This window comes from Sebastes fasciatus, chromosome 19 (assembly GCF_043250625.1).
Source record: "Sebastes fasciatus isolate fSebFas1 chromosome 19, fSebFas1.pri, whole genome shotgun sequence".
Classification (NCBI taxonomy): Eukaryota; Metazoa; Chordata; class Actinopteri; order Perciformes; family Sebastidae; genus Sebastes; species Sebastes fasciatus.
In genome coordinates this window covers 279,342-290,850 of record NC_133813.1, presented here as the reverse complement: position 1 = coordinate 290,850, position 11,509 = coordinate 279,342, and the positions used below count along the sequence as shown (strand labels likewise).

At 45.5% G+C, this 11,509-nt stretch overlaps 1 long non-coding RNA gene across 1 annotated transcript in view; it reads left to right on the top strand.

Annotated features, from left to right (window-relative positions):
• Window positions 1-5,305: 5,305 nt before the first annotated feature.
• Window positions 5,306-11,509, top strand: part of LOC141757480 (uncharacterized) — a 12,517-nt gene continuing 6,313 nt past the window's right edge. Inside the window, exons 1-2 of the long non-coding RNA XR_012591654.1 lie at window positions 5,306-5,414; window positions 7,493-7,601. This is a non-coding gene — a long non-coding RNA (uncharacterized LOC141757480). The remainder of the gene's footprint in view (window positions 5,415-7,492; window positions 7,602-11,509) is intronic.

The following is an 11,509-nucleotide window of genomic DNA, read 5'->3' as shown; positions in this document are numbered from 1 at the left end:
TTTTGGTCGTCTCCATCTTGGTTTTGGTCGTCTCCATCTTGGTTTCTGGGCGTCTCCATCTTGGTTTTGGTCGTCTCCATCTTGGTTTTTTGGTCGTCTCCATCTTGGTTTCTGGGCGTCTCCATCTTGGTTTTGGTCGTCTCCATCTTGGTTTTTGGTCGTCTCCATCTTGGTTTTGGTCGTCTCCATCTTGGTTTCTGGTCGTATCCATCTTGGTTTTGGTCGTCTCCATCTTGGTTTTTGGTCGTCTCCATCTTGGTTTTGGTCGTCTCCATCTTGGTTTTTGGTCGTCTCCATCTTGGTTTTGGTCGTCTCCATCTTGGTTTTTGGTCGTCTCCATCTTGGTTTTTGGTCGTCTCCATCTTGGTTTTGGTCGTCTCCATCTTGGTTTCTGGGCGTCTCCATCTTGGTTTTGGTCGTCTCCATCTTGGTTTTTGGTCGTCTCCATCTTGGTTTTGGTCGTCTCCATCTTGGTTTCTGGTCGTATCCATCTTGGTTTTGGTCGTCTCCATCTTGGTTTTTGGTCGTCTCCATCTTGGTTTTGGTCGTCTCCATCTTGGTTTTTGGTCGTCTCCATCTTGGTTTTGGTCGTCTCCATCTTGGTTTTTGGTCGTCTCCATCTTGGTTTTTGGTCGTCTCCATCTTGGTTTTTGGTCGTCTCCATCTTGGTTTTGGTCGTCTCCATCTTGGTTTCTGGTCGTCTCCATCTTGGTTTTTGGTCGTCTCCATCTTGGTTTTTGGTCGTCTCCATCTTGGTTTTTGGGCGTCTCCATCTTGGTTTTTGGTCGTCTCCATCTTGGTTTTGGTCATCTCCATCTTGGTTTTGGTCGTCTCCATCTTGGTTTTGGTCGTCTCCATCTTGGTTTTTGGTCGTCTCCATCTTGGTTTTTGGTCGTCTCCATCTTGGTTTTGGTCGTCTCCATCTTGGTTTTTGGTCGTCTCCATCTTGGTTTTTGGTCGTCTCCATCTTGGTTTTGGTCGTCTCCATCTTGGTTTTTGGTCGTCTCCATCTTGGTTTTGGTCGTCTCCATCTTGGTTTTTGGTCGTCTCCATCTTGATTTTGGTCGTCTCCATCTTGGTTTTTGGTCGTCTTCATCTTGGTTTTGGTCGTCTCCATCTTGGTTTTGGTCGTCTCCATCTTGGTTTTTGGTCGTCTCCATCTTGGTTTTGGTCGTCTCCATCTTGGTTTTTGCGTTCATATTATTCCTATATAATATATTGATTGATATATCAGATATTGATTAGCTTACTGTGCTAACCTCCGTCACTGCTTCCTGCTAACGGCTGAGTGGGCGTTTCTGTAGATGGACCCGCCCGTTTTAATCCCATTAGTCTCCTGATGAGAGACGGTGAGCCGGTCTGAACTCTCCTTCTTCTTCTCATTATTATTACGGGGATGAGTCAGCGTCGATGCATCACGGTGTAAAAGGGCCCCGAGAATGTGGATGTGCTGCCGCCGGCGGGGCCCGGCTCGGCTTCAGATCCACTCTGAGCTGTCTCAGAATTAGATCAGGAGGAAAGTGTATGTGACAAGAGCTAATTAAGTCCCATCATGCCGCTGAAGCTGACGGGAGGAGAGGGAAAACGCCTGAGGTAATTGCATTTACTTCATCTTGTAATGTGGGCCGTCATAACTGCTAATTCAATTGTACAATCATTCTGCCAACTCCTGGCCATTAAGCACACATTTAATTGCTTCCATAAAGCTTTTAATATGCAGCACACAGAGCGGGGGACGTGACACGGACCCTCGCCACCAGCCAACATGCAGATGTCCCGCCGTCACCACGGAGACGCGGGCCGGGGCGCCGCGTTATTGGACGGTCCTGTTTCCAATACATCATTATTAGATGAGTGTTTAGGGCCCGTTTCATGGCCGTAACTCAGAGGCTGGATGGATAGAGATCAGCTGTGATCCTCCTATTGTTGTAACACACAATGTGTTATCTTGTCAGGCCCGTTTATCTCCACAGCAGCTTTCAGCAGCTCAGAGTGTTTCACATTAAAGATAGAAAAGAACAAAACGAGTCTGCAGCCATTAACGCAACATGGCCGACAATCATGTTCCCCTCAGGACCAACTGTAATAACTCCGGTGACTTCTCCTCCAGCGCCATCATCAGGTCAACGTCTCCATGTGTCCAATACAACCTGCACAAGTGAAGACATCAACATCTGTATGTTAGAACAGCTGTCGGCTCTTCAGTTGTGTTCAGATGAATATTTATACTGCACAATCACTTATAAAGTCCAGTGAAAGACGTGTTTATGAAGCTTTATGAAACTACTTCATGACCGTACAGAGTTCAGGCTGCTCTCATCCATCATTCGTAGCTATATCTACTAACAGTAATGCACTGTAGTTCATATCTATCCCATGAAATCAACTCAATCCACGTTATCATGAGAGCTGTGAACGGCGTGTAGGGAGGAGGTCTAAAAACACCAGTCTGTCACCAGGAGACCACATTGGTGCCCCGTGTGAGGCCAGAAGTCAACGTTGATTTATTTGTCAAGTAACTTCTGTACTTCGGTTACAGCACTTCTGGAGTTACTCTAACCCAAACCACCATCTTTTACTAAACCTAACTAAGGAGTTTTATTTTGAAAAGACTGGAGAGGACATTGACACGTCACGTGTTGCTGGACATTCGTAGGAAAACGCAGAAAAAAATGAGGAATACGTTCACACCATAAGCGAAGAGAACTTTTCACGCTGCGCAAATACATACAAAGTCAATGCAAAGAGGCAAATAGACGCAAATTCCCGCCGCACGACGCGGTGAAAGCCTCTCAGCGCTGAGATCGTCCTCATGTGGTCACCCAGAGCCACGATGGTCCATCATCTCTGTCCAGAGACCAGAAACCACAGACTGTCTGTGGTAGAAACCACAACGTCTCTAGATGACGTCATGTTGAGTGTTGATGGAGCAGCTGCATAACCCGGCTCTGATCCATCCAGACTCCATTCAGAAAACAAGCATTTTAAAAGTTGTCTTCTTGTCGTCATGGTAACAGACCTGACGAAACATGAAGTCAGACTTTTTACTAATCAGCATCATGATGTAGTTATTTCAGCATCATTTTTTATCTGTTTATTGATATTAAATCACAGCTCAATCTGATTATTTTGGGTTCATACCTCAGTAGAGACGTGTGTCTGCTAGATACAGTCAGTGTGATGTCACTGGATGTGAATACGGCTCGCCGCCGGGTGACATTATGAACCCAGACACGACAGCGTTTGGTTTTCTGACATATCTGGGACTTCACCAACATGAACAAAGTAGCAACAGAGGTCATTTCTTCCATGGCTGATGGAGGACATGTTGTTGGTATCCATGGAGACGAGCTCCTCCTCCTCTCCGCCGCGTCTAGAACACAGATGATACCGGCGGTCCGACTCGCTTCACTTTTGGCGTGAACATCAGATATCGTTCCGTTGTATGAGGACACGCTGCATTTCTTTGTAATTCTTTGATTTCATGTTTTCAGTGTATTTGCTGCTTTCTGATGAGTCTCTGATGCTAGTTGGTCGTATTCTGAACTGTGAGACTATTATTCAATTAATGTATGAATGACGTGATGAATCTCAGGTTAGAGGTAGATGGTCTCATTAGAATGAAGTGATATCAGTGTGAATGGTTCCCATTGTGTTGAGTGCTGCAGCCTCTCAGACCTGAGCGGTGTCGGTGTCGGTGTCTCCAGATGAGAGCTGTCGGTGGCCACATTGAGACGTGCTGTGATAAGCAGACGTCTCCTCTCAGGGGGGGGGGAGGCAGGTCTGATAACAGAGCTCAGAGGGCCTGACAGCAGAGACATATATAACAGCCTAACAAAGCCCCGAGGAGACAGACCATCAATACCCTCACATGTACACCGCCATCACAAAGCGCCGCCGTGTCAGTAGCGCCGGCGTTACAGAGCAGTCTCTCAAATTAAAATCTTGTATCAAACTGCATCTGATGGCAGCGACTATTTAGTGGCCATATTTTATGGCAGAGCCAATGAAAAGCAATAAGAGACGTATTTAATGTATCTGCTGCTGGCAGCTGCCGGCCAGAGAGCCTCTTAATAGGAGCTGTCCATCAACGTCAGCACAGCAGCGCCGAGGCCCAACAAGAGGCCGGCTGTAATAAACATGAGGGGAGATAACAGCAACAGCACGCCGTTGTTAACTTCCTGCTCAACCAGCCGTTTGTCATCTGACTTTGTTCCCTCATAATGTGATGCTGTTGCTCTTCATCTGGACACCTGACGAGCAGCGGCGAGCAGCGAGGAGCGGCGAGGAGACGGAGACGTTACTGTAACCACGACGACCTGAATACATCCTGCGATATGGACTCAATTATTAAGGTTTACTAACTATTAGGGCCGTCAATCAATTACAATATTTAATCCCACGTATTTTATCTGTTCATAATGAACCTTAAAGGAGATTAGTCCAGGATTTAATCCATCTTGGTTTCTGGTCGTCTCCATCTTGGTTTCTGGTCGTCTCCATCTTGGTTTTTGGCCGTCTCCATCTTGGTTTCTGGTCGTCTCCATCTTGGTTTCTGGTCGTCTCCATCTTGGTTTCTGGTCGTCTCCATCTTGGTTTTTGGCCGTCTCCATCTTGGTTTCTGGTCGTCTCCATCTTGGTTTCTGGTCGTCTCCAGCTTGGTTTCTGGTCGTCTCCATCTTGGTTTCTGGTCGTCTCCATCTTGGTTTCTGGTCGTCTCCATCTTGGTTTCTGGTCGTCTCCATCTTGGTTTCTGGTCGTCTCCATCTTGGTTTCTGGACGTCTCCATCTTGGTTTCTGGTCGTCTCCATCTTGGTTTCTGGTCGTCTCCATCTTGGTTTTTCCTGCAGCTCTCTGTGGTTTTACTGTATTTAAACATTTTGGGGGATCTACTGTCAGAAGTGGAATATAATATTTATCACGGTCACGGTTGTCTCTGTGGACTTTATATCGTGTGTTTATCTCTTTAGTGGACTCTGAGTTTTGGTTTCTAGCTTCTTTTTTTTTTCTTTTATATTCCATGTTCTTATTTATTTAGTGTTTCCTGTTTTATTTTGATAGGTTCACTCCTCTGGTGTCATGTCTAGTTTAACTTCCTGCCTTTGTATTTTTCCCTGATAGTTAGTGATTGTCTGCCCCGCCCTGATTGGTCTCACCTGTGTCTCATCATCCTGCTGTGTTTCCTGTTTCATGGTCAGTTCCTCATCGGTTCCTCTCTCTTTTCTCTGAGACTAAACCTTCTGGTTTAACTCTGCTGTTTTTTGTCAATATTCTTCTTCTTCTTCTTCTTTTTCTTCTTCTCCTAGCTGATGTGTGTCTCCTCACTGTGTTGAGCGATGCTCCTTCATGTCTATGTAGAGCGAGCACAAGCGCCAGCAACAGGACGCTGACTTTAGTTGACTTAACGGACACAGGTGAAGCTGTTAACAAGACATTTAGGATTCTTACTAACAGCCCCTTTAAGTGTAATATTCACTCTACATTTCCTGTGTTGCCTGGTTGTCAGAACTGGATTAGAATCTAAAATATAACAAGGCTAAATGATGTTTCTAGAACAGCAACTCATTAATATCTAACTGGAAATCTAAAATGTCGATAAAATAAATCATGTTTCTGATATCAGAATACAGAGTGAAGAACACAAACATCCGTCGGTAAATAACAGGATCTTTATTCATCACGTTGGTTTATGGAGCACGTTCATATCACCATGACGATGAAAGTATCGCTCACTAATGTATACTAATGTGTATTTGTACACACGTGTTCCTGAGTCCACGGAGTACCCAGAATGCACTGCCTCCCCTCCCCTTGATTAGAGGACAGCGGTGTGGGTAATAGGAGCGCGGCGGCGTTGTGGTGCAGGTTTAATCTTTATAAAAACCTTCACCCGGGTCCCCCGTCCCAGCGGAGGGAGATTAAATGCTTCTTCACATTAGTAATGTCAGCACAAAATGATTATCTTTTGTGAATAATTTATTCCTCAGCCCGCCGTAATTTTCTTATCTCTCCCTTTTTGCCTCTTTTACTCTGCAGGAGACAGTAAATGGCTGTTAGTCTCCAGAAAACCTATGGATCGCCGTTTCCATCAATCAATTAAAAAACACTTACCTCACACTCAACATGATTTATATCTTGTTAATAGAATTGTCTCACTATATCCCTATATTATTATAGCCTTAATTCCATTAGCTATTTGCTTAATGCTTTTTTTAAGGCTGACCTCCAGGAGCAGGCAGATGGAGGGGGGGATTAGTCCAATATTGGCCAGAAAACAGCCTCTTTCTGGGAATGCTGTAGGTCAGGGCAGCCAGAGGACGCGAGACGCCGGCTCCTGATTGGCTGCTGGAATCCCAAAGACCTCATCCTTCCATTATTCCCTGTTTACTGCTGTTGTGGCATTCAATGAAATGACCTCTCTGTGAAAGACAGATCATTGCATCCAGCGGAGGCTCCGACCTCTTTGGCTTGTGACCTCCTCAGAAGTCCAGTTGGGACTCTTTACCACAGATTATGGTCTTAGTTTGGACTTCAGAAGGTTTATTGTAATCTTTAAAGGTTCTATATGTATTAATTTACACGTATTAATCTCTTTGTGAACAGATTGAAACTTAAAAACTGAGACCTTCCCGACTTTCTCGGTTGTCTATAACGGCTATAACGGAAAAAAATCAATTCTTGTATGTATCGTGATTATTATTTATGATTTCTGAATCGATGTTTTAATGCCAGAATCAATATATTTGCTTCATCTGAGTCTATGTGGAGGCAGAAGGAAGTTACCGCTTTTATTGTGGTAGTCTGAGTAATGTGACGTCATATCCGTTCCGTATCCCTCAACCAAAACAAACCTCACAGAGTCTAAAACAAGAAAGCACCAGATGTGGATCAATCAGTCGCTGATAATAGTCCCAGACTGAGTTCAGTGTTGTGGCCGGCGGCGGCGCGGCGCGGTTCATCTGCCCTCTAGCGACTGGCCTCCGCTGCATCCAGCAGACTTTTTCTTTTTTCTGTCTCCTGTCCTGGTCGTCATCTCGTGACCTCTCAGGTTCATCCTGCGACCTCTCGTTGGAGCCGCCGGCGTGCAGACGATGATGTGTTATTCATGGTATTTACTGCCAGTGATTTACAGTGAAAACAATCATTTAAAAAGTCAACGTGACAAAGAGGAATGGATCTGTTTATAGACTCGTCGCCACGCTGACGCTAAACTAATAATTTAGTCCGTGCCCTTGACACAGTTGCATGTAAGTCCCATTTTAAATATTCATCACATCTGGCCTCGTGAACCCATTACTGTGCTCCGTGTTCAATACCCACGAGGACACACCACCGGGACGGGATGAGTTAAAAACTACCACAAAGTGTCATCAAATAATCAATCATACTGTGACAGACTGTGATTGCTCTCATCTATTACTTAAGCATGTTGCATAGTATTTCAATATATTAGGAGGGAATGAATGGAGGCCGGTCTGCTCTGCTGTTACAGGAAGCAGATGAATTCAGCTGTGAGGAGCTAATGAGGATCACAACTGGCAACCTTTGATACCCAACTTCCTCCCGGTCCACATCAAACAAGAGGCCGTCTGCTGCGCAAGGTCAGTCACACCGGAGAGTCCGAACCACGGTTCTGCTTTGTGTTGTAACATTTGATCCGGTAAGTTCTGGTTTCACGTTGCAATGATGCGAGCGCACTAAAAAACTCTACGAGACACACCTACGTCCTCCTGTCGTCACCTACGTCCTGTCGTCTTCACCTACGTCCTGTCGCCGTCACCTATGTCTTGTTGTTGTCACCTACGTCTTGTCGTTGTCATCTACGTCCTATTGTCATCACCTACGTCTTGTCGTTGTCACCTACATCCTGTTGTCATCACTTACGTCCTGTCGTCTTCACCTATGTCTTGTCGTTGTCACCTACGTCCTGTTGTCATCACCTACGTCCTGTCATTGTCATCACCTACGTCCTGACGTCTTCACCTACGTCTTGTCGTTGTCACCTACGTCCTGTTGCTGTCATCACCTACGTCTTGTCGTTGTCATTACCTATGTCTTGTCGTTGTCACCTACGTCCTGTCGTCTTCACATACATCTTGTCGTTGTCACCTACGTCTTGTCGTTGTCATTACCTACGTCTTATGGTGAACCTCATGGTGGCGCTAGAGGAAAAGTCAAAGCATCCCCAGAGTCAGGAGGACTCATCCTCTGATTTAATATGAATCCGTCCAACAGTTGTTGAGATATTTCAGTCTGGACCAAAGTGCTGACCAACATCCTCAGAGTCACGCCGCTATAGCATAAAATAAGGCCTCATTGTGTGAATGTGTGTGTGTTCCAGTTGGTTTCTCCGAGGCGTTGTGGGGGGGGCGGCTCTATATTTAGTGTCCTGTGAAACCATCTGCCCGGCAGCGACTCGCTGCTCCTCCCGGCTCCTCACATCTCCCCTAATGAGCCTCTTTAAGGCTCTCTGAATGTCTAATGAATAACACTATGCAGGAAAATAAACACATTGCTATTGATCATGAAGTAATTTAATAAGCGCTGCCTCGGCTGCAGTCTGGTTCCTCCCCACCCTCTGCTGCTGTTACTGGAGCCGGACCGGGATCCATGTGGGAATAACAGGCCCACAGTGGAAATATTCCAGACTAAATAAACCCGGCGGAGGAGATCTCCTGCAGGGCAGATCTGACGGACAGTCGCTGTAAATCTGAACAGCTGCTGAGAGTCTCCGAGACGTCCAGACGGCTGCAGGAGGAGACAGATACCAGCATGAAGGACGCCGTTCACCTAGATTCAACAATACACGAGTAGTTTGCATTTATCTTCAGACAGATTATTTTATTATATGTTATACATAAGAATGTCAAAGTTAACGCGATAATACACGTTAACGCAAATTCGTTTTAACGCCATTCATTTCTTTAACTCAACTCGTGACTTTTAGGTCGTAGCGGCTCGTTTTAAAGCTATAGTGAAGATACTGGTATCATATGAAACTCAGCGTTCGGATATACTTAGCTCCACCCTCTCGGATCACTTCTGGTTGCAAAAAAACAAGATGGAGACAGCCAGAAACCAAGATGGCGTCTGGTATGAAACTGTATAACCTGATGAATCCATCGGTATCAATCATGGTAGACTAGCTGGTCATGAAGAGGTTAAATAACGCTCCAAACTGACACTAAATGTTGGAGAGGAAAAACTTGCCAAATCTCCCTTTAAGGTTCATTTTGAACAGATAGAATATGTGAGATTAATGGTGATTAATGGTGATTAAATATTGTAAACAGTGAGATGTCCGCTCAACAGAAAGATCAGAAAGTAAAGTATGTATCTCTCAGAGGAGATGATCCTGCTGACGAGCAGAATTAAAGAAGATCAATTAGATTAATTGAAGGAAAGTCTCTCCATGAATATTTAGGTTTTTAGTTTTTCTGTAATCTTCTCCCTGATATAAACCAACTTTATTCTTTATATTGAACTCTTACTGTTGTTATTAAAAGTCAAATCCTTAAGAGATTACACATTAAATGATGAAATGAATACATTAATCAGTCACATTAATTCTCTTTAACATCGTGTTAACTGATGTTTTTAGTTCCAGTTTGAATTCAGATATATAAAAAGATAAAGTTGAATATTTGACTTTGTCTCCTGGCAGCTCAGTGAAACGCCGCCACGCCGCCACGCCGCCACGCCGCCATTATCACGTTAGTGCAGCAGCATTAAGAGCGTACAGTAGACGCAGCCTCACATCATTCAGCCTAATTGAATGAAAGCTCTCAGGCCTGATCCCAGCGGGGAGATGGAACATTAATTGACATTTGCTGAAGCCAAACAAAGGACAGTCGAGCCGTAACGCTCATTTAAACATATTAATCTCAGGAATAAATTGTCCTCTTCAATCTGTTATTGATTAGAAAACCAGTTAAACAGGAAATCAATCGGGAACATAAAGAAGCAGCTCAGAGGACCAGATCCTCCACGTTAATGTGGATCCACTTAAAGACGCTGATCACCGGCACTCACAGATAGAAGACTAATAATATATATTATACTATCATATAATAAGAGTCTTTCTTAGTTTATTCTGCACAAAAACAAATAGTTTTATATTTATATTTTTTTATGATACCTCAGCACATTTTTCTATAATATTTTTCAACATATTTTTCTATATATATATTTATGATATCTTAGTACATTTATCTGGGATATTTTTTTGCAAATTTTCTATATATTTTTCTACAACAGCACATTATTCTACACACATTATAGATATCAGATATCTATCAGGTATCAGGTACCTGGAGACGTTCTCGCTGCCGCTCTCTACGTTGTCTTCAGCGTTCCAGCGGCAGCGTCTGATTGGACGGCAGCATTAAGAGAGAGCTGCTGTTCTGCCTCACTTGTGAAAGTGGAGAGGCTCTTATTGTGGCGGGGCTTCTCGATCCCCCTCTCCATCACCAGCAGATAGATAATCAGAGAGGGGGGGGGTTAAACTGGTGAGAGCATGTTTCCTAAGCTGTTTGAGGAGCATTCTCATATGGCCCGTGGCAGTGATGGGGTACGTGGTGGAGGGGGGGGGGTGGGTGATGGGGTACGTGGTGGCGGTGGGGGGGGTATTCGGGATGCGGTGGCGGTGGCGGTGGCGGGGGGGGCGGTGGTGTTTTTTCCCTGCTGTCTTTCCATCTCAGTGCTCCGGAGTGCAATGATGGAATGACCTGGACTTGATCTTTGAGGGCAACATGCCTGATGGCTCCTGCAGATTGATAAATTGATTCTAAACTATTACCATGGTAAAAAAGCAATAAGGTCATAAAAATTGCATCGGTCCAGCCGGCTAAGTAAATCCGAGGCATTTGGGGCGGGCGGTGGCGGCGGGACGGGAGACGCCGGGCATGAGGTGGAATGAGAGAGCAAGGAATGACTTTGAAGAGCTCATCATCTTCAATCTATTTTTCCTGCCGGGGCTCCATGCCGCTGCATAGAGGCACTTCATTACAGGGGAATAACTGTACACAGGCGGAGCCCCCCGATCCCCCCCGATCCCCTCGGGCCCCCGGGGGGCTCCAGCTGGTTAATACCTCATCACGGGCTTCATTGAACGCTTTAATCTGCACTCCTGTGATCAATAGAAGACCGCGGTAAATTAAAAGGGCCATTTGGCGTAATCAACCCCGGTTAATGCTCCTCTGAACTTTCTAAATGCCCCCCCCCCATTACACAACCCCCCCCACCCCCATCATACCATCACCCCCCATTACCACTACAACCCCCCCCACCCCCCATTACCACTACTACCATCACCCCCCATTACCACTACAACCCCCCCCACCCCCCATTACCACACTAACCATCACCCCCCATTACCACAACCCCCCCCCCACCCCCCCCATTACCACACTACCATACCCCACCCCCCCATTACCACTACACACCCCCCCCACCCCCCATTACCACTACTACCATCACCCCCCCCATTACCACTACAACCCCCCCCCCC